Here is a 22,489-nt window from a genome sequence, read left to right on the forward strand (position 1 = left end):
TTTTACAGCTTTTGCTAGTTCACCCTGAAAGGCACTAGGAGACAACGGGGTTTGCTTTTTATTAATACAAGATGTCACCAGTGGAACAAGCCACCAGATATAGCATTGACTGAATGCCAAATCAACTACAGAAAACCCCCACAAGAGAGGCAGCCTTCTCTCTCACACACTTTCTGTGTTTATTACTGCCATTATTCACCACTTCATTCAGATAAGTTATCTAAACATTGCAGAAGCAGTCCAATATGTATATCCTTGGAGACCTTTCTGAGAATTGCTCTTGAGGTGACCAGTAGATTTATTACTGAACATGTGGTTTAAGAATGCTATTTCAGGTTTCAGTGGCAAGCGACAGGAAAAGAAACAGTGGAAGGTACAGTGGAAGGATCCACAGGATGGTTCAAAGATTTGTTCTGCATCGGTTGAAGATTGAATTTTAGCAATGCAGTGTATTTTCATAACATTTGTGGAAATTTATTATTCTTTTATGCCTCAGAATGACCATAGGTGGCAAAAGATTGCGTTCTAAACCACACAGGGATCATCTTAGTGAAATTTGGGATTTAATTTTCCTATAAATAAGTGTTGCTCAGGAATCATCACATGTGGAGTAGGACAAGACCTGCTAAGGAAAAGAATTTATTTATGTATGCTACAACGGTGGCAAGTGTCTTGATTGCACAAGGATGGAAGAATGAGGAAACCACGACAAAAGAACAGTGGCAAGAGAAATTGATGAACTATGCACAACTGGCGAAATTGACATGCAAATTACGAGACAAGGACAACTGTGACTTTAAAGAAAAATGGGAACCTTTTACAAATTATTTAAAAAGACAACAAAATGAATTGGACTCCTTGGCAGGTTTTGAACAAACATACATAAATTTATTGAGGGTTAACATAGTAGATAGATAATATAAGGATGTATACAATCTTATAATATGCAGAAGTTAACATTGGTTGAGAAATCAGAGGAGTCGTAGGGGGGAAGGAGGGAGGGTTTGTTGGGGAGGTGGGAGGGGGGAAATGGGGGGGAATAATGAAGATGATTTGTTTGGATAATTTGTTATGTTGAAACTGTTAATAAAAATTTATATAAAAAAAGGAATCATCACATGTGGTAGTGTATCAATGTTACATAAATGGTACCCCTGACATGAGGACCAAGGTCTTAGTAGAATTGTCTCATGTGCAAGTAACTTCTTCATCAGTTCCAGATTCCTAATGGGAATCTGATGAGAGACAGAAGACATAGCACAGGTTGCATATAAAAATGTGCAGGTTGCAGAACCCATCAAAGAATTTTGCCTAGCTTGCTATTATTATTCAGTTTTGTGTATTTATTATTAACTTTGCTTCTCTCAAAAATATTTGGATGTGTCAACCTCCAAAGTGAAATACGAATCTCCAAATGCATCTCAACATTTTGGTGTAGGCTCAATGTGATGGCTACTTTAGGTTAAGCTCAATCATAGTATGCCCACAAAAGCAGATGTTAGTAGGAGGGACTCAGAGTCAGAAGTCTCTGCTGAGGGGGGATTAAATTTACAAAACATAATCTATTACTGAAGGAAAATGGCCCTGTCACATAAAATACCATAAAGTTCCATGGTGACCCTGAAAAACGTAACAGGATTATTCCTAAGTGACTGAAAGCTCTCTTAGCAAGTCAGTGCAATATTATTAGTCTCATCAGAGGTCATAAATGACAAGCCAGGTGAAAATTTAAAGGCCTTAATTGCATACAAAGTTGGTACATCCTGACAGGATATGCTATAAATATGATTTGTATAAATACACCTGTAACATTAATTTTAGGATTATGTGTCCCTTTTTTATTTCTCACTGTCCCTCTCTAATTACAAAAGGTAAACCAAACCTGATAGCATCTTATGTACTTGAGTGAAACACGGTCCATCCATGTGAGCAAAGCAGCGCTGAATGGATATAGCAATACTTAAATTGATTTCTTTTATATTCTAGTGAGAATCAAGATTCATGGTCCTTCAAAAAATTACACTGACCTCCTTTTTATATGAGTTTAGCTTTACCTCTTCACTCTTCACTGGCACCTCATGGAAAATCAATTGTGGTGTACAACACTGTCTCAGAAATCCAATGATTTGGAATATATTGCTTTATTTATATTGTTTATTTGTTTATTGGCAAGGTGATGTTCCAGCACCTCACAAGCTAGCTGCTCATAACTTTATTGGGCTTCCCCTACAATTCTGGAGATATGAACCCTACCAATACACAAGGAACTTGATAAGACAGACTCAATTCTGCGCCCACTGAAATTCTAATGTACACTGTGAGTGAGACAGAATAACAGACTTATTTTACAGGGGACGAATACTTTCAATGTATTGGATGACAGGTTTCAGCAGACCGCTAGTTCTGAGACTCGGAGTGCACAGCAAAGTCTCAGAGTGCATGCTATGTGCCTAACACCTTTGCAAGTCCTTTGTGGAAATAAAACCTAGCTCTCCTTGCCTTAAAAAACCCCCTGGCCATTTGAGATGTGTGATTAAAAACCTTCTGGAAAGAACTGTCATAAAGTTTACCAGAAAAAATAAACAAGCATGCTGTTATTAAGATAAAATCTGCTACATAAAAACAATCACTCAGACAGCTTTTGAGGTTTACTATTGCTTTCTTGATGGATCGTTAAGCTAGCATAGCCCATCCACAAGTCATTGAAACTAAAATTAATTATTTTGCAATATGTGCATCAATACTTTTGATATTGAACTTTCTTCAATCATACGTAATCATACGTAAGCTTGGAATGTCAGTGAAAATTCACCCTATCCTTGGGGGTAACCAGACTGTAAGGTAGACCTATTCATTAAGACATCACATCTGCTGAAGTGGTGAATGCTGACTTGATGTCACTAGTTTTAAATGTATTGTTATGAGTTGGCGGGCCGGAGTGGGCTATATGCTGAGACCGTCCTATACTTTGGCTCTTTCTAATACAGTACCTGGATCCAGCAAGTGTTGACATATTGGCCAGGCAAGCTTCCTGGTGAGGCAAGAGTGATGTGTCATTAAGGGGAACAAAGGGAAGGGGCTCTATGTGAGAAGGCAAAGGGGTGGGCACTTACGGATAGTTAGAAGAACAAAGCAAGAGTTGAAAAGAGAGGGTTTCAAGTGATGGGAGCTAGAAAAAATCATCAAGCTGGTAGGAGAGAGATAGAAAGAGAGAGAAAACAATGTTTGATTTGTGTTTGAATCCAGGGCCACAGCTATGGAGGAAGCAACTCTTGGGGTGTTAATGCTGTGAACCCCTTCATCATAAGCTCAGGTTGCATATATGTGTAAATAAACCATATATCATAAATACACCACAATCTCTGCTGTACTTCATTCAAAAGCAAACATGAACCCTTGGTTAGCCTGGAATCTTGGAGATTGGGATGGCTTGCAACAGTATAAAAGAAGATTAGAATAATTCATGGAGAATAGGCTATCATCAGTTTTGTGCAGGCATAGGCAAACTCTGGCCCTCCAGATGTTTGGGACTACAATTCTCATCATCCCTAGCTAATAGGACCAGTGGTCAGGGATGATGGGAATTGTAGTCCCAAACATCTGGAGGGATGGAGTTTGCCTATGCTTGGTTTTGTGTCATGATGACTCTTAATATCAGTTTCTGAGGAGCAACAGCAGGAGAGGGCTATTGTCCTACTGTCCTGCTTGTGTGCTTCCAATAAGCATTTGGCTGACCTATGTGAGAAACAGAATCCTAGACTAGATAGGTCTTTGGTCTGATCCAGTAAAGTTCTTCTTAGCATCTTAAAGCTGCCTTGCAGAACTTGCAATCCAACATGCTGAACACACCACACCGCCAGGCAAGACTTTCTTGCCTACCTGAAAATTGCAAAAAGAAGGGTTGCCAAACACTGGTGCATGAGCTGGAGCCAGCAACACAGCCCCACTCCCTGCACATCATGTGGAATCCCACATGAAGGCATTTGCACAAAAGCCAAAGTGAATTTTCTGGGTATGTCTCCAACAGAGACATTTGGGATGTTAGCAAAAGCAGACTTGAAGTATCATGCCCATACATTGTGTGTGTGTAAATGTGGATAAAGGTAAAGGGACCCCTGACCATTAGGTCCAGTCGTGACCAACTCTGGGGTTGTGGTGCTCATCTCGCTTTATTGGCTGAGGGAGCCAGCATACAGCTTCCGGGTCACATGGCCAGCATGACTAAGCTGCTTCTGGCGAACCAGAGCAGCGTACGGAAACACCGTTTACCTTCCCGCCGGAGCGGTACCTATTTATCTACTTGCACTTTGACGTGCTTTTGAACTGCTAGGTTGGCAGGAGCAGGGTCCGAGCAACGAGAGCTCACCCCATCGTGGGGATTCGAACCACCGGCCTTCTGATTGGCAAGTCCTAGATTCTGTGGTTTAACCCACAGCGCCACCCGCATCCCTGTAAATGGGGATACATGTGTGCCTACATGCATGTGTTAAACAAGCCTGCCCAATTTGTAACCCAAAAGTAACCCATGTATGACACACTCAATAAATCTGTTCTTGTTGCATTTTTCAAGCCACAAAAATCGGTAGTGGGACAGTCCCAACCATTTGGTAGGCTTTAAAACATGGCTGCTGGGCTGTTTTCTGCTTAATAGGTCTGTTGATAAGAACTTCTAACTTATTTAAGCTTGTAGCTAACTGCAGCTAGGGAAATGAAGCACTCCTGTGTTTCTATTTATGCACGAAGGAGGAAATAAATCAGTTTTACAATATCTGGATAGAACAAAGTTAAGACAGAGAATTGATTAAGTCAGGTATTAACTTATGCCTGTGCATAGAAAGTAAAAGAGGGGGGAAGAATGTCACTTTGGCTATGCTCTTATTTATTTTATTTTTGCTGGAATGTTATCAAACTAGCAGAATTTTTAAAAAGGTCAAGATCGTGACTGGATGCTTCACTGCATCCCTTTCCACATGGACATGCCATTTTGCTGAAAATATCAGGCACATAGATCAAGGCTTCACCAAAGTGAGTTGCTTGAACTAATAGGAAAATCCCATCTTAAATGAGTTTGAGGGTTACTGCAGCATAGGTTAATTGTTTTGTTACCCATAAAAAGGCCAAAAAGCATGAAGTCTACTCAAACAATGCTACCAGCAGTGCTGAACTACCCAGTGGGAGTACTCTGAGTAGAAGAAATAGCAGAGAAAATCTAAATGACTATGTAAAGCTCCTTTGTTTATATGCTAGGGTCTCATTAATTTTGTACATGTTGAGTGTTTTCCATGTTAGAATCTAACCTCAGTCACTCCTATTCAGTTAAGAAAATCAGTGTATGTAAGTATATCATATTTTTTGCTCTATACGACACACTTTTCCCCTCCTAAAAAGTAAGGGGAAATGTGTGTGTCTTATGGAGCGAATGCAGGCTGCGCAGCTATCCCAGAAGCCAGATCCCTCTTGCTGTTCTGGCTTCTGGGATTCAGATTTTTTTTTATTGTTTTCCTCCTCCAAAAATTAGGTGCATCTTATGGTGTGGTGCGACTTATAGAGCGAAAAATACGGGACTTCTATGGACAGTTTACTTGCAGGACAGGGATATGTAGTCATTAATCTGTTGCACATCCAAATGCACATGGGAATATGTATCTAAGTGCCAAAGTTGTTTATCTCTGGACTTCGTTGGAAGGAACGGCCAGGTATAAATTTAATAAACACATAATGCAATAATGCAATTATTATTTTTAATTGTTAGACTTACCATTTTCATTTGATGCTGTGAACCAGTTTGGGAACATTTTTATGGGAAATAAATTGATGATATTTTCGGACAAATCCACTTAGAACTAAATTTAAAATATAACACCAATACCCTGAATTTGGCAAAGAGAGAGAGAGAGAGAGAGAGAGAGAGAGAGAGAGAGAGAGAGAGAGATTTTTTTCTCCATGGAAGTATACACTGCTTGCATAACCCCAAGAACTCCAAAGCAGTTTACAAAAAGTTAAAACCATAAAAAATACAACCCTATTTTAAAACATACAAAAGTTAAAATACTAAAACAGATTAAAAGTAGCCCAGAGCTAGAACCTCTACAATACTAGCCGCAGATATAAATATATTTGGTGTGTGAATTACATCGCATAGAAAAGGAAATAAAAGGTAGGGAACAATTGTACATTTGTACATTCCTTCTGATTTATGCTATGCTGTTGTTGCAAAAGTAATGACATTGCCGTAAGAAATGCTCCACATTTGAACATTGTTTGTTTGTTTGTTTCTATCACATTGCTTGGGGAAAATATTTTTTCTATTAAAATCATCAGGGAGTTAAGGTACACCAAAGTGGTTCACTGACAAAGCTGCATACATTACAGTACGATGATATTTAAATTCTATTGTTTTTCGATGTTTGTTTCTGCAATCCTCAGACGCCTCACAAATAGACTTATAAACAGGCAACTTGCATAGCCCCTGAATCATATTACTCTGTTCGCTTCTTGGCTAGTGGGTTTTTGAGATGTAGCAGACCTTCCAAGTGTCCCTATTTCCCCTGATTTAGAGAAGCCTTCCCAGTTTCTGATTTGATCCTGGAATGTCCCACTTTTCCTTAGAATGTCCCTATTTTCATTGGAGAAATGTTGGAGAATATGGAGTTACCCAATCCCTGAACCATCTGAAGGGATGTTGTTGTTTTTTAATGCTTGATGTTTTATTATGTTTTTTATATATGTTGGAAGCTGCCCAGAGTGCTGGGGCAACCTAATAAGATGTATGGGGTATAAATAGTAAAATTATCATTATGGAAGGCGGCAACCCTATTTTCATCAGAGAAATGTTGAAGGGTAGGATGTAGGGTTGTGTTTTATGAATTTGAACAAGTTCCTTTTAACTACAATGAATAAGACTTGAAAAGAATATAAATGTTATAACATTAATTTCTTATTCTACCCTGAATTATGCACCTACAGTTAAGCACATGTTAATGCCTTTTTTAAAAAGGGGGGAGGGGAGCCCTTGATGAATGAGAAAAAGGAGTTTTGTTCATCTGAAAAGTCTTGTTTTTTTTAATAAAGAAGAATGTATTAATTCAGAACAGCACTTAACATGCTTATTTCAAGCTGAACATGAAGCAGAATTTTTCTCTCTCAGATAGACCATTCACAGATTAATCACTCTGACTTTCAGATGGGCATCACATATTCATACAAAATGAGACAGGCTGACAGAAGGCTAGCATAGCTTGCGACCCATTGAGCCAAGCACAGATTATCAGATAGGCAGTTGTCCAGCCAAGAGCTTGGCAGCCTCCCCACCCCAAATCCAGTCTTATTTTTCTATTTCTCAACAAACAGCAAAAAAATAATAATGCTAGGCCTATGAAGTCTGCTGCTGTGGCTGACTGCGCTACTTCATCTTGGCAGGTCACATATTTTGCAGGCGTGATCTACAGTAATGTTTTTATTGGCTGAGGATGCCACTAAAATTGTTCAGTTGTGTGATGTGCAAACATGCTTGTCGCAAATCCATGATTGCCTGTGTGATAGCCCTGTAAGATCTTAGCTCACCAGAGACACAAACATGCTGTGTGAAGAGACCCAGATCTGTCAACAGGAACAGACCCTCCAAGTGTCCCTATTTTCCAGGGACATCCCTGATTTTGAGAAGCCGTCCTGGTTTCTGATTTGATCCTGGAATGTCCCACTTTTCCTTAGAATGTCCCTATTTTCATTGGAGAAATGTTGGAGGGTATGCAATTATATGATACACACACACACACACATACATATATACTTCTATCCAAGTGGTTTCAGCACACACACAGAGAGAGAGGGAGGGAGGGAGGGAGGGAGAGAGAGAGAGAGAGAGAGAGAGAGAGAGAGAGAGAGAGACTCGAGCACTGCAGTCAAGAAAGCTCAAGGTATAAGCCTGACAGAACTGCTGATTAGCAAAAAGGATACCTGGATGGAGTGCAATGAACTTTGCCTCTTCTTTCCCCTGCAGTTAATGATCCTCAGCCAGGGGTGGCCCATCCTATTTAGCCACCTGAGGCAAAAAGGGAAGGTGCCACCTCCTGCCCCCACTGTACCCCACACCCCCAGCAGTCAGGATCGCTCCCCCTTCTTGCTTGTCCACCTGCCCCTGTCTCTTGTGTTTCTACCACCTGAGACAGGTGCTTCACTCTTGCCTGAGCCATTGCTCTGTTCACTCTTGGGGGATCCTGGTTTGCAGTAGCAGATGTGAAGCTTCCTGAGGATGGTTCATTTCGCTTATTAATAATAGCATCACAACCATAATTACAAGGTGTGACTGGAGAGTTCAGTGAATGGTCACAGAAATCGGAGAACGAGAAATATTCCAACATTCAATCGGCATCAGAAATGCTCACAATTGTGCATGGAGATGAATCTGTCACTCGAAAGATGGTGTATGAGTAGTTTAAGGGTTTCCGTGAAGGGCGGCAAACCATCGAAGATGACCCTTGGTCTGGTAGACCGTCAACGACCGTCAAGTCACAAATGTTGACAGAGTTCGTGAGTTATTGATGCAGAATTTGCATTTGTCCATCTGAATGAGGGCAGCATAATTGCATATTCCGCTTGAAATTGCTACTGAGGTTACTGAGTTGTCCCACCCTCCATATTCTCCCGACCTGGCCCCACCAGATTTCTTTCTTTTTCCAAAACTGAAATCTGCACTGAAAGGGCATAGATTTCCCAACATTCCACACGTTCAAGCTGCTGTGACAAGGGAACTGAAAGCAGTATGAAAAAAGGACTTCTCCGGAAGTTTCCAACAGTTCTACGAATGTTGTCAATGGTGCATTGTATCAGAGGAGGGCCTACTTTGAAGACTTGTAAGTTATATATGTTTGAATATTTCTCACTGTCTGATTTCTGTGACCATTCACCCAACTTTCTGGTCGCACCTTGTAGGAATAGCTATACACGCATGGCATGATGGTCCATATATTTCTGGTACACCTTGAAGGCTTAATGCATCTCTGCTCACAGTGATGCTTGGCATGCCACTAGGGCATTCCTGTCAGTGGAGAACAGGCCCCCTGCTCTCAGGGACACAAAATATTGACTTTTATTCTTCTGGAAAATTATCTTCAAATGCAGTTCTTATTTTCCCCGCTTTGCACAAATGTCATCCATTAGGGACACCATGGGGTTGGGGGTTAATCATTCCCCTTGCCCCTGCTGATCCCAATGTATGTAATCAAATTTATGTTTTAAACTGAGCATCTCAGTTGTGCATCAGACTTCAGTCATATAAAGCATTGACTTCAAAGGTAATCTGGGGTTTGGAAGGAAGCTTTTACATCCAAACACCTCCAAATTTATCCTCACCATTTCTGTGGGGTGACTTGTTGGCTCAGTCCCAGTTATTTATACAACTTTGCAGCCAATTAAAATACCAAAGATCACTGGGGCAATTCAGACTTCTTCCCTTTAGTTATTCTTATCAGTTTTGTCAGGGATGCACTTTACAAAATAAGATTATTAACCAGATCTTAATACTCTGCTCTTAAATATAAATGTATTCCTCCAAACTCCTGTCAAAAATGCATTTCTTCCCCACTCCCCCAGCATTAATAAGACCAAGGCAAGAACAAGATAAACAATATAATGACTCATCTGGATTTCATTTCTACTACAGTAAACATTAATCTCACAGCCCTCTGCATAAATCAATACAGAATGATGATGAGGCTTCCTATCGCAATCATACTTCTCAAGTTATTACTGAGCAAAGTTTTATTGGGGAAATTGAATTTTCAAGTGGAGAAGAAATTTTTGTTCCTTGTAGTTATATCTAAGAATGATATGAGTGTCCAACAGCTCAATTGTTATTGCAATACGTAGCTTATAGCTAACTGTGTAGGTACTCTAGTTCAAAGTCTTCGTCTATCATTATAATGTCAATGGCTGAAGTCAATATTTCACATTCCAAGTAAGGCTTGGAATAATGTTATTGGACTCCAGGTCATTGTGGAACAAGAAAATACAGAATGAAGATATCATTATCAGAAATACTTCTTCTCAAGAGTCAGGACATATCCAGTTAGAAGCTTTCATTTTTCACTAAAGCACTGACTAAGAAATTGCCATTGCCATGAGGCACAGGACTTTGCCCATATATTATTTGACTGTATCAGAATTTTTGTTAGGTATGATGTCTTCTGTTAGCTATGATGTCTAGTAGATTGCTGGGAATGAATGTGTTACAGCAGGGCCATTTTGAACCATTAAACAAAGAACTGAAGATATACGCACGTGTAACTCTGCATCTGGAGCACAAACATCTCCACATATGGTAGAGGAGAGATAAATGGGATTGGCCTGGGATGCTCAACATAAGAATTGGAAGAGAAAGTGAACCCACTTGTACTTTCTTTTCCTTGCCTCAAAACCATCTCTCTTGCTTAGAACACCCAACCGCATTGAGAACATATTCATTTGATTAAGCCATTTAATCCAGCATTCTGTTCCTTCAAGCCAGAGATAAACCAGCAGCCAAAGGATATATCCAAGTTCTCATTATAGTTCTCCAATTCATTTGCTGAAGCAAAATGGCATGCTGTCATTCTGCCTACTCTATGCTTTGATCAGCAATTGAAGGAATAAAAGGGTTCCTTACATCTACAACCCTTCAGGGCAAAGACAGGCAGTCCGTAACCCTCAGCCTACTTTCATGCAGCCCTTTCCCTAATTTCAAAAGAGCCCTCTGAAAGTGAAAAGTTCAGACTTCTGGCTAGAAGGATCTCTACCCTGCAAAGAGTGGAAAAGAAGAAAGAGATAAATGATGGGAACTGGTACAAAAAGAGAGAAAGTAGGTGCCCCCACTTACTTGTGGTTCTGGTGCTGCCAGATATTGATATCGTATAGTTTGAAGCAACTGGATGCATAAAAACTGAGTCCTTTTGGAATAAAAACATCACTAAGGTCCATAACTTTAATTCAAAAGTTTACTTGCAGAACAAAAGCATCAAAGATACATCCATACAATGCCTTGCACTGTCCAGCACAGGCCCAGCATCTTAGAAATAAACACAGCCTCTCTCTGTGTGTGTGTCCCAGGTTTCATTGCCTGCATTCCAGCCCCTTTAACCTGGAGCTGTTTATCTGGAGAGCTTCATTTACATCCTTACTCCATGGAGTTTTGGGGAAAACAAAACTAGCCAAACAGACCTATAAGCAAAGGTCTCTCTATTCATATATCCTCCATTTCTCCTGGAACTGTTTTCTCTCCCATCAGGAGAGTCTTTCACATGTCTATTACTCCACAGAATCTGAAAGAACAAAAGACTCTAACCACCACATTTCCAAGATGGCAAATTTGCAACTCAGGACCCTCATCTCATGACCAAAGGTTACACCAAGTTGAGAGTAGAAAGCAGTTCTACAACAGTTCATCATTAAGTCATTTAGGAGCTTAAAGTCCCACATTATGCTGCAATGGAATTTCCCCATATTAAACCATCATCAGTAAGCACACACATTTTCCATTATTGTGTCAATTAATCCAATTATACTTAACAAGCCTAGTCAGGCACTGGCTGAGGGCTCACTGGATCAACCTGCCACTCATTCAGTCACCTGTCCATCAGATACAGCTTCCATTTGCCATGGCAGCCACCTAGCCAAACACTTCCACTTCCCTGCTGAAGCCTAGTTTCTGAGGTAGTTTTGTGGGTCTCCCCCCCCCCCCCGGCATCCTGCGTGAGGTGATCAGGAAAAAAATGCCTGCTATTTGCCACAACGTCTAGAAATGACTTCTAAATTCTTTTTTTAAAATTCTTTTTTTTAAGAAATGAAGTTTTGAACATTTTTCAAACTGTCCACTGCAAACAGCAGGAGTGGCTCAAACATTCCCAGAGACCAGAAGGCAGTGAAGAAGTCACTGGTGCTGCCACTGGAATTTTAAACAGTAGGAAGACAGGAGGAGGGTGGTGATGGGACTGAGACTGAGCAGGAGTCAACATTGCAGTGTTAAGCATAGAACCTGAAAGCCGCCTTAAGGCTCATCACTGTGGCAGTGCCGTGAGTTTCCACACTGATAACAACTCTGTAGAGCTAGGTAGGCCACCCAGTGATTTTCTGTAATGTCTCTGTGAAGTCTGATATTATGCAGTGTGTGAGCACACATTTCCTTGAGTGATTCAAAAAGAGAAGGAACCTCAAATCATTTTAGATTCATAAAAAATGATGGAAACTAACAATGTCTTCTTGAACAATTAATAATTAAGCTGTTGTGTTGTCATTGCATCTTTAGGTTTTGACAAATAGTTTCTCTGGCAGTTACTAGACCTGAAATATGTATAGACAAGCTGCACTTGATAAATATTGACTTTCATCAACATAATTCAGAAGTTACCATTTCATTCAAAGAAACGTAAGTATAGGGAATTAAATAGACAATTCTTCTCAGAGCTCCTCATTAAAAGTGCACAAGTAGAGAAATACAGAGGAATGTTTAGCCACTGACACACTTTAACATTCAAAGCCTTTCAAAATCAAGATTGCTTGCTTACCGTCACTGTGGATGGCAGTATAGCAGCTGGTCATTGTGGAAACCCTTGGTCCTTTCCTCATTCTGCTCTAAGGTGTCATTCAGTATTATCAGATGTTCTCTGTAAAAAGTTATGGAAAAGTCAAGAAAATATTCGGTAGCTGGGCACCTGTATCCTGGTTTTTCTCAAGCTTTGCATTTCCCCTGTCTGAAAAGCTTGAACCCAGGATCTACAGCTATGAATGTGGTGCCAGAATGGTGTCTAAACATTCATTAGAGTGTCTAAACATTCACCAGTCATCTGACTTCTGGGTTTTCTGTGTTTGGCTTCTGAAATGTTCAGCAGCAGAGACGTTCAAAAACCAAGGTTCCATTGTACTTGTGTAGATATTAATAGCCTACTACATTCTATACAAACTCCTTCCAAATGTTATCATACTTCATGCACAGGAGATTGGGGTAAACTGTAGATTAAACATTTCTTTGGCATGGGAAACGATTTAGTGATCCAGTGCTTGCTGGTTTGGATGCATTAGAAAGAAAAGTTATAACAAGTGTATCTATAACAAAATTTTACACCATACTTGTAAAACAAAATGTGTTTTACTATTCCACACATCTGTCTTCACTCCATTGTGATTATTTGCACCAGGAACTACCATTCTGTCATCCCTTGTTATTATTCCATCCTTAAAACTTCTCCTTTTCTTTCTTCAAGCATAACTCAAACAATATTTAATTTGCGAGCATAGCATCTCTCCAGAGAGCTCTTTTAATTATTTGCTTCTTCTGTTACTTTCTTCGCCACCCAAACACCCTTCAAGTTTAAGAATGAGTCATATTCAAATTTCAATTATGACAGGCAGAGTCTGTAGCAAGGCAGGGGAAGAAAGAAAGGAATCTCATCTGCATTTTAAAACAGAAGTAATTTCTATATTTGGAAGCAACATCAAAGTATTACTACTTCTCTCCCCAGGAACAAGGGATAAGACTCTCATTTGTTCAGAAGAATTTGCAATGTAATAAGTTGAACTATACTAGTAAGGAAAAGGGAGAGCTGCATAAAATGCTTTATAATCGTGATGTCCTTCTGTCAATCTTTTGTTTTAAAATTGTGCTACTCTCTTGTGGGGGGGGGGACTGCTTCTTTATTGTGAATACCACCCAGCATGAAAAATAAATGTTCATTCTGATACTATTTGATTTTGAACCACTACATTGAACCAGGAACGGGCCAAGACATTTTGGCAACTGAGGCGAACCACAAAATAGAATCCTCCCCACCAGGGATGAAGGGGGGCATGAAGGCCTAAATTAGGAACAAAGGGGGAATAAAGATCTGCATCAGGAACAAGGCAAGAGTGAAGAACTACATCGGGAACAAGGGGGAAATAAAGATCTTGTGAAGAGGTGAGTGGGAATCCAAACATACATTATGGCTTATCTCTCTATATCATGCCATGAGTATAAAGAGACATTAGACATTAGACTAGAACTCTGCATTGGGAACAATGGATTGAGTGACGATAACATCAGGAACAAGGGGGGGAAATTAATCAACCTTACCTAATGGATTCAGCTATGGTATTCCCAGTAGTGATGTATGGAAGTGAGAGCTGGACCATAAAGAAGGCTGATCGCTGAAGAATTGATGCTTTTGAATTATGGTGCTGGAGGAGACTCTTGAGAGTCCTGTGGACTGCAAGAAGATCAAACCTATTTATTCTTAAGGAAATCAGCCCTGAGTGCTCACTGGAAGGACAGATCCTGAGGCTGAGGCTCCAATACTTTGGCCACCTCGTGAGAAGAGAAGACTCCCTGGAAAAGACCCTGATGTTGGGAAAGATGGAGGGCACAAGAAGAAGGGGACAACAGAGGATGAGATGATTGGACAGTGTTGTCGAAGCTACCAGCATGAGTTTGACCAAACTGTGGGAGGCAGTGGAAGACAGGAGTGCCTGGCGTGCTCTGGTCCATGGGGTCACGAAGAGTCGGACACGACTAAACGACTAAACAACAACAATGGATTCAGTGGGGCTCAAAGGCTGTTGTGAGGGGGAAAGGGGGCCCACTCTGAAGCATACAAGGTGGGTGTAGAAACCAGGAGAGCCTAGAGGACAGGCACCCCCAATTTCCTCTCTTGAAGGGGGAAGAGACCATTGGTGCCTCCTATTCCCCAAGAGGCTGCTGTAGAGGTGGTGTGATGAGGGCTGCCAAGGAGGGAGCAGATCAGGTCTCCAAGGAGCATACCATAGCCATTGTAGCCACTCTGTTGGCAGCAGCAACAGTAGGGAATGCATTCCTTGGAAGCCAGATCAGCTGCCCTTGTGGATGCTGCTGCCAGATGTGATCACCTCACTTTGCCTCTTGCTAGAAGGAGCGATGTGGTGTGACCATCCCAAACTTTGACTCATCTGTCATTTATCATGTTTCTAAAAGGAATGAATCAGATTACAGTGGCACCTCGGGTTACATAAGCTTCAGGTTACAGATTCCACTAACCCAGAAATATTATCTCGGGTTAAGAACTTTGCTTCAGGATGAGAACAGAAATTGTGCTCCAGCAGTGCGGCAGCAGCAGGAGGCCCCATTAGCTAAAGTGGTGCTTCAGGTTAAGAACAGTTTCAGGTTAAGTACAGACCTCCAGAACAAATTAAGTACTTAACCTGAGGTACCACTATACTGATTGGATAGCCCATAGAATTACAAGAGCACACCACAAACACAGAGGCTGAGTGCCAAAAGATAATTTGCCAGAAGGGAAAAAGTAGAAACCATTAGCATGTTCAGGGAGATCCTGATATTGCAGAAATCAGTTAAGAAGCTTGGGGAAAACACACCCAAAAAGCAGTTAAATGACCACCAAGCATACTTCGTAGTAATGGAATGATCAGGTATTTACATTCAGACTTTTTTTTTTTTACAAGCAACATCCCTGGAAATAGAAACACTATTATGCCATCACGTGTTCTCATTTTCCAGAGGTATTTTAGGTTTCAGCTCACAGCTTGGCAGCAGGCTGACAGAGGCAGCTGACCTATAGCTTGTCAAACTTCTTGAAAAGAAGAAAAGCCATCACCGCACACTGGCCATGCCTTCTCATTATAATACCCCACCCCCCCAAACACACACATACACACACACAAAAACAGAATCACAAACATAGGCATCTTATTTTTTAAATATATATATATATATAAGAGGAGGTTAAAAGTGGCTCATGAGTAAGGATAATTAACTGAAGGGGAAAATATTTCGGAGCAGGATCGGAGTGCTAAATAGTTTCTCTTTAATCAATTTACCTCCAACTAAGAGACTGGGAGTGATATGGTGCTGGGGTACAAACTCACTGAAGACCTATCTGGGGCATTTGGATGGGAAATTAATTAGCTTCCATTTAAATTCTGGCAATTGTTTATAAATTTGCATATATAAATATCAATTAAAGGTAAAGGTAAAGGTACCCCTGCCCGTACGGGCCAGTCTTGACAGACTCTGGGGTTGTGCGCCCATCTCACTTAAGAGGCCAGGGGCCAGCGCTGTCCGAAGACACTTCCGGGTCACGTGGCCAGCGTGACAAAGCTGCATCTGGCGAGCCAGAGCCGCACACGGAAACGCCGTTTACCTTCCCGCTGGTAAGCGGTCCCTATTTATCTACTTGCACCCGGAGGTGCTTTCGAACTGCTAGGTTGGCAGGCGCTGGGACTGAGCAGCGGGAGCGCACCCCGCCACAGGGATTCGAACCGCCGACCTTTCGATCGGCAAGTCCTAGGCGCTGAGGCTTTAACCCACAGCGCCACCTGCGTCCCTTATAAATATCAATTACTACATGCAAATTTGTAGCTACTTTCTCAGTGGTACAGTTCCCTTTTTATGCTTAAATGTCCAGCCCAACTGAGAAAGGAATAAGAGAAAACTCATTTGAGTGGAAATGAAATAGTCACCCAGTGACGTGTCATATGAGGCTGTTAGATTGCAGTTGACTTGGTGGATCACAAATAGTGCAGGTCTGATATGCAAAATACCAGAATTCATACAAAGTAGCATTCGTCCGAAATATATTGGTGGGCCAGAAATAGTGCAGGTGTGATACAGAATATACCAATGCTAATCTAAATATATACTTTTGCTCCCAGGCGAATACCAAGGAGAAGATGTAGGAAAGGGCAAGATGCATATATTGTATACAATGTACATTGTTTATCATAATAAATTTACTTTGCATCTCTTAGGTATCTCTAATAGATTTTGGTGGGAACAATCTTTATCTCCTGTTTAGCCAAAAGGAAGATCAGGCTATTTTTGTTATAGAAAATACCACAACATGGGGAAAATAAATTTGAAGCACTATGAACGAAATAGTCTTGAAATCGCTTCTAGGGGAATATGATTGGAGATAACAAAGCAAATGATATTCCCATCATCAAGGAAACCATTAAATTGCTTATTTTACTAAATAAAAAGCAAGCCATATATACACAAACATATACAGAACCATGGCATTAATAAGGCATTTGATTAACCAAGCTTCTTAGTGGAATCTCATTAATTTCACAATCTTTGTTTTATATGCCATTTAATTAAATTGTAATGTTGGGTGCAGGAATTATTTCCTAGGTCTATAAAGCACAAATAAATGATTAACCATTCATTTCCCTGAAGCAAAACAAAAAGAATAGAAAAAGCGTTTGACTTGTGTGCAAATTTTCAACAGCAGATTAAAGACCTATGTTTAACTTAGGCAGAAAAAAAGGTAAAATATGCCTAGATGGTTAAGGCCAGTCAAAGGTGACTATGGAGTTGGAGCCAGCGTTTGTCCACAGACAGCTTTCCGGGTCATGTGGCCAGCATTACTAACCACTTCTGGTGCAACAGAACACTGTGATGGAAACCAGACCACACAAAAATGCAGTTTACCTTCCCGTCATAGCGGTGCCTATTTATCTACTTGCACTGGTGTGCTTTTGAACTGCTAGGTTGGCAGGAGCTGGGACAGAGCACCAGGAGCTCACCCCATCGTAGGGATTCGAATCGCCTACCTTCTGATCAGCAAACCCAAGAGGCTTAGTGGTTTAGACCACAGTGCCACCCGCATCCTGCTGTAGGGAAATACTTACAGCAATGTGTGCAGAACAATAGTCATTAATAGGAGGGCAGAGGGAGTTCTGCTATTATAATCCCAGGACAGTGGTACCTCGGGTTACATACACTTCAGGTTACAGACTCCGCTAACCCAGAAATAGTACCTCGGGTTAAGAACTTTGCTTCAGGATGAGAACAGAAATCACACGGCGGCGGCACAGCAGCATTGGGAGGCCCCATTAGCTAAAGTGGCACCTCAGGTTCAGAACAGTTTCAGGTTAAGAACGGACCTCTGGAACGAATTAAGTTCTTAACCCGAGGTACCACTGTAGTGTAGCAACAACAGGGCACACTGGAGCACAGGCCAGAAGCAAATGCTTATTGGAGTAACCATGAGGTGCAACTATTGTTGGGCTGTGCCATTTAGGCTGCTGTGTGGAGAAGCCGCTTGTTTAAATGCTCACGCCCATGTTAAAGCAAATCTCCTTGCACCTACCAAGTTGGTTATCATGGTGGGGACTGATTTTGTATCCTTCCCTCTGATAAATCTAGATAACTTGTGAGCCTGGGGTTCACCACTGCTGGTTCTCAAAATGACTTACCAAGGGCAGTCTCTGCGGCTCTAGGGCAGCGCTGGAGGTTAGAGCAGGAAGCTACCAGAATCTTAATTGGTAGCCTCCCAGAGAGTGGGGCTCCAGGGGCAGACCAAATTTAAAAAAAGGCTATGCTCTGATCTGTAAGGGACAGGGGTGGCGCTGTGGGTTAAACCACAGAGCCTAGGACTTGCCGATCAGAAGGTCGGCGGTTCGAATCCCCACGACGGGGTGAGCTCCCGTTGCTCGGTCCCTGCTCCTGCCAACCTAGCAGTTCGCAAGCACATCAAAGTGCAAGTAGATAAATAGGTACCACTCCGTCGGGAAGGTAAACGGTGTTTCCATGTGCTGCTCTGATTCGTCAGAAGCGGCTTAGTCATGCTGGCCACATGACCCGGAAGCTGTACGCCAGCTCCCTTGGCCAATAAAGCAAGATGAGCACCCCAACCTCAGAGTCGGTCACGAGTGGACCTAATGGTCAGGGGTCCCTTTACTTTACCTTATGCTCTGGTCTACATATGGAGTATATAAAGATGGAAACCACTGATCCTCCAAACCATAGTCTTCTCCCAAATCATACTCTTCTGTGGGCGAAGATTGGCTTAAAACCTGGAGGTTCCCCACCCTGCACAGGGTTACTAGTTTGGTGAGAAAAGAAGTCAGTTAACTCATTCCTCCTGTGCACAATCTAAATCACCTCCCTAAAGTGATTTTTTGAGTCCCCCAAGAGGGAGGGTATGAAGGTAGACATTTTTATCTTTTCCCCCTCTGGGGGTCATAATTTAGAAGGCCGTTTACGTTGGGGGGGAAAGGGTTAAATGTCTTTCGCCACATCACCAGTATCCCCATCATAATGCCATACCTGTGCCACTGTTTTCAAGTTCAACAAAAGCAATCTAAGAAAGAGAGAGAGAGGGAGAGAGAGAGAGAGAGAGAGATCCCGATCACTCATCTGCTGTGTCACGCAGACTTGTCCCACAGTCTTAACATTTAAATCTGAAAATAACTGGTTATGCTGTAAAGAATCCTTATGAAAATAACCGTATCCATTAAACAAAAATAGATGGATGGCATAGCATTATTGCAGCACTTGTAGAGAATTACTTTTCTGTTTCTAATTTACTTCAAGGGATTGTGAAATTTGCTTACTGGCCCCTGAACAATTACCCAGCTGAAGAGTTAGGTAATGGAAAACTATCCGCGGAAGTAAAGAGTTCTCATTCCCCAACCTGCTTTCCTTTCAAGAGCCTGGAGATGAGCAAACATTTATTTACTTATTAACTACCTTTCCACCCCTCACTTGAATACAATAGCCCTCCAAGGCAAGGCATGCTGAAAGATAGGAATTTCCCTAAGGCCATCCAGTGGGCTTCAGAGCTGAGAGATTTCTTACAGTCTAGGTTTCCAGCATCCAAACCCAAATATATTAGTTAGAATTCTAAATTAAGAAGCCTCAGCGATTTTGGTTTAAGAACACTTAGAGCACTTACAGATTTCTCATGCACCAAGAAGAGGAGTAAAGTGGGGGGACACCATGGAAGTGGTCAATTTTTTTACAGTCAAACTCCAAGTCTCTACAAATTCACCTGGTCTAAATCCTCTTCCTCTACAAACTTCCCCCCCCCCTTTGGCATGCATACAGGTCATTTCTTGATAGCAATAACCACTCAAATAACTGAATTGGTCAGACATAGGTGAATGTGAGAAATGGTCACATTCGGGCTGGAATATAAATACAGTGAAGGTAATGCCTTCCCCAAATGGTCATCTTCATCTGCTAATTAACCTTGAATTTCACTTTAGACAATATTCAGCGGTAACTCTAACTTGATTAAATAATCATGTGGAGAAAATAAGTATTGTTTGTTTGTGTGAGCCAATTCTCAGAGGCCTTATTAGGAAAGCTTCATCAGTTAAAGCTAAAGAGAGACTTTTGTTGTTGAATGCTTATTCCGCTACATGTTTCTAGTTAGCTAAGAGGTGCAGTATCATACACAAAATTCACATTACTAGGTTACAGCCCATTATCCATTATGATGATACCTATCATATCTTCAATCAAGTTACTACGTAACAGAGTAATGTTATCAAAAGTATCTGTGTTTACTCAGTACATCTACGGCCATTCACTTTACGCTTATACTATGACTTACAGTCTCTAATTAAAAAGTACAGAATGGAATAGTTTAACTTGAAGATTCATTAATAAAACTCTGTTTGCTAAGTGGCTTAATAAACATATGCTGGGCACAGTTATATTCCCACCAGGAAATGTAAAATGCTCTTTAAAACAGTGAAATTACCATAATTGACAGAACACAGATGCTGTTTAATAATCTAGCCAATTGCATTCTCGATGGGAATGCTCATTAATTCTATTTTAAGACATAGTGTGATTCACCTGTATTTTAGATAATTAGTATTGAAAGCCAGGTAAGCAGAACAGTTAATGATGCAAAGTTTGATGACTTTGCTATAGCAGGAGCAATATTTAAAGTTTGACTACAATGATACTGTCTTCTTCTCTTCCAGACAAAATGAATAGTTGCAAAACAAAGCATGTTTGCATTTCTCAAACAAACTGGACTCCAACTCTTCTTGTGACGAGGAAAGCAATTGATTGGATCTCAACCCACCCCCTCCATAGAACATTACAGTGGAATGTAGTGTGCATTTCATCTAATAAAATGTATGGTTTCTTTGTTGTTGAAGTTATTATGAATGAATGTTGTTGATTTCACTGTGGCCCAAAGGTCATAGTGAACAATTGATGTGTATGTGTGTGACACATACACACACTCCCCTGTGTGTGCGTATACACACTAATTTACCATCAAGAATACAAGCAATACATCAAAAACCAAAACACAAAAGAGAAAAAGCTATATACCAACAAAACAAAACAAAACAAAGATACCTCATCTGACTTGTTTTTGTTGTTCATGTCTTTATAAACACACCAGCAAAATTAGCCATATTATGAATTTACAGTAATATCTCTTCTAAGTGGCTGCGCTAATTGTATCGCTACATGATGTGTCAGTCTATTCAACACAGAAACTAACAATTCCACCATTATCCCTACGAAGGCTACCTTTTAAGAGATAATGAGGCAAATTTTTCACCACTCCCTCTCTCTGTGCTTTGTGTAAAAAAAAATAATCAATCTTGTTATAACAATGCTTTCAGCATAGCTTGAAACATCTAGCCTTGTCCCCTCACTCATGGGAAGATTGGTTTTCCTAATTTCCCCCCGATTTGCTGTAAAACACACTACTTAAATAATGAAATATTAGTATTAAGCAGCATAAAGCTATGCACATCAATGCAGAGACAAATCCTTTTAAGTTCAGTTGGCCTTATTGTTAGGTGGATGGAACAGCCAATTTCCATTCCTTTTTAGTTTTCCTTGGGTTCAGCCATTCCTGGTGTGTTCTTTGTGATGCTTTTTAAAGTCATGCTTAAATTTATACAGGTCCCCTCCCCTTCCCCAGGGGGTGGTGTTGCGGGAGGGCCTCCAGGCCTCCCAGTAACCCGACTGTGGGTGGAGGGATACTGCCTGTGTCATTGGGACTCCCGGCCACATCACAACTTTGTAAGGTTAGGCATTGGGTAAGCTTTGTTTATGGGAGGGGAGGTTGTTGCCTCCGCCTGCCCCACCTCATTAAGGGTATCCCGTTAAAGCAGTGTTTCTCAACCTGTGGGTCCCCAGATGCTGTTGGACTACAACTCCCATCATTCCTAGCCAGCATGACCAGTCATCAGGGATGATGGGAGTTGTAGTCCAACAACATCTGGGGACCCACAGGTTGAGAACTACTGCTTTAAAGGGATCTGGGGAGCGTGGTTCCTGTCTGAAGCCTGGGCGTGGGCTAGGGCCATGGCACAACCCCATTAGGGACCCTGGGGGTGCCCCGATTTGATGTATACCATAGGGCTCCCCCTACTGGTGGTTTACCCTTATGAGACTCCCTGCAGACAGGGAGTCAGGATATAATCCAGTTTCACTCAATGCCTAAGCCAAACCGCTCACATCTGTAACCAAGAAAAGTGTGGCCTATTTTGTCCCATTAACCTAAACATTCGTGTCCATGTGTTTATTATCTCAGGGAACCGCAGGGCCAGGGCCTCGCCACGCAATGTTCTTCTACCAGGGACAAGTACCAGGTAATCAGGAAAAACTGGAGTTTATGCAAACAGGCTTTGAAAGTCTGTCAAAAGATTGCAGGTTGCTCTTTAGGTAACAAAGTCCCCTTGGGTGGAAGCAGTTGCATAGTTCTTTTGATCCTGGGGTACTTGT

General features: G+C 41.3%; 1 long non-coding RNA gene across 1 annotated transcript in view; it reads right to left on the reverse strand.

The window, feature by feature from the left end:
* LOC310848498 overlaps nucleotides 1–12,629 on the reverse strand; it is a 44,117-nt gene extending 31,488 nt beyond the window's left edge. The window contains exon 1 of the long non-coding RNA XR_014566460.1: nucleotides 12,537–12,629. This is a non-coding gene — a long non-coding RNA (uncharacterized lncRNA). The remainder of the gene's footprint in view (nucleotides 1–12,536) is intronic.
* Between the last annotated feature and the right edge of the window lie 9,860 nt (nucleotides 12,630–22,489).

Source organism: Podarcis gaigeae, assembly GCF_964106915.1.
Source record: "Podarcis gaigeae genome assembly, chromosome: 7".
Taxonomy (NCBI): Eukaryota; Metazoa; Chordata; class Lepidosauria; order Squamata; family Lacertidae; genus Podarcis; species Podarcis gaigeae.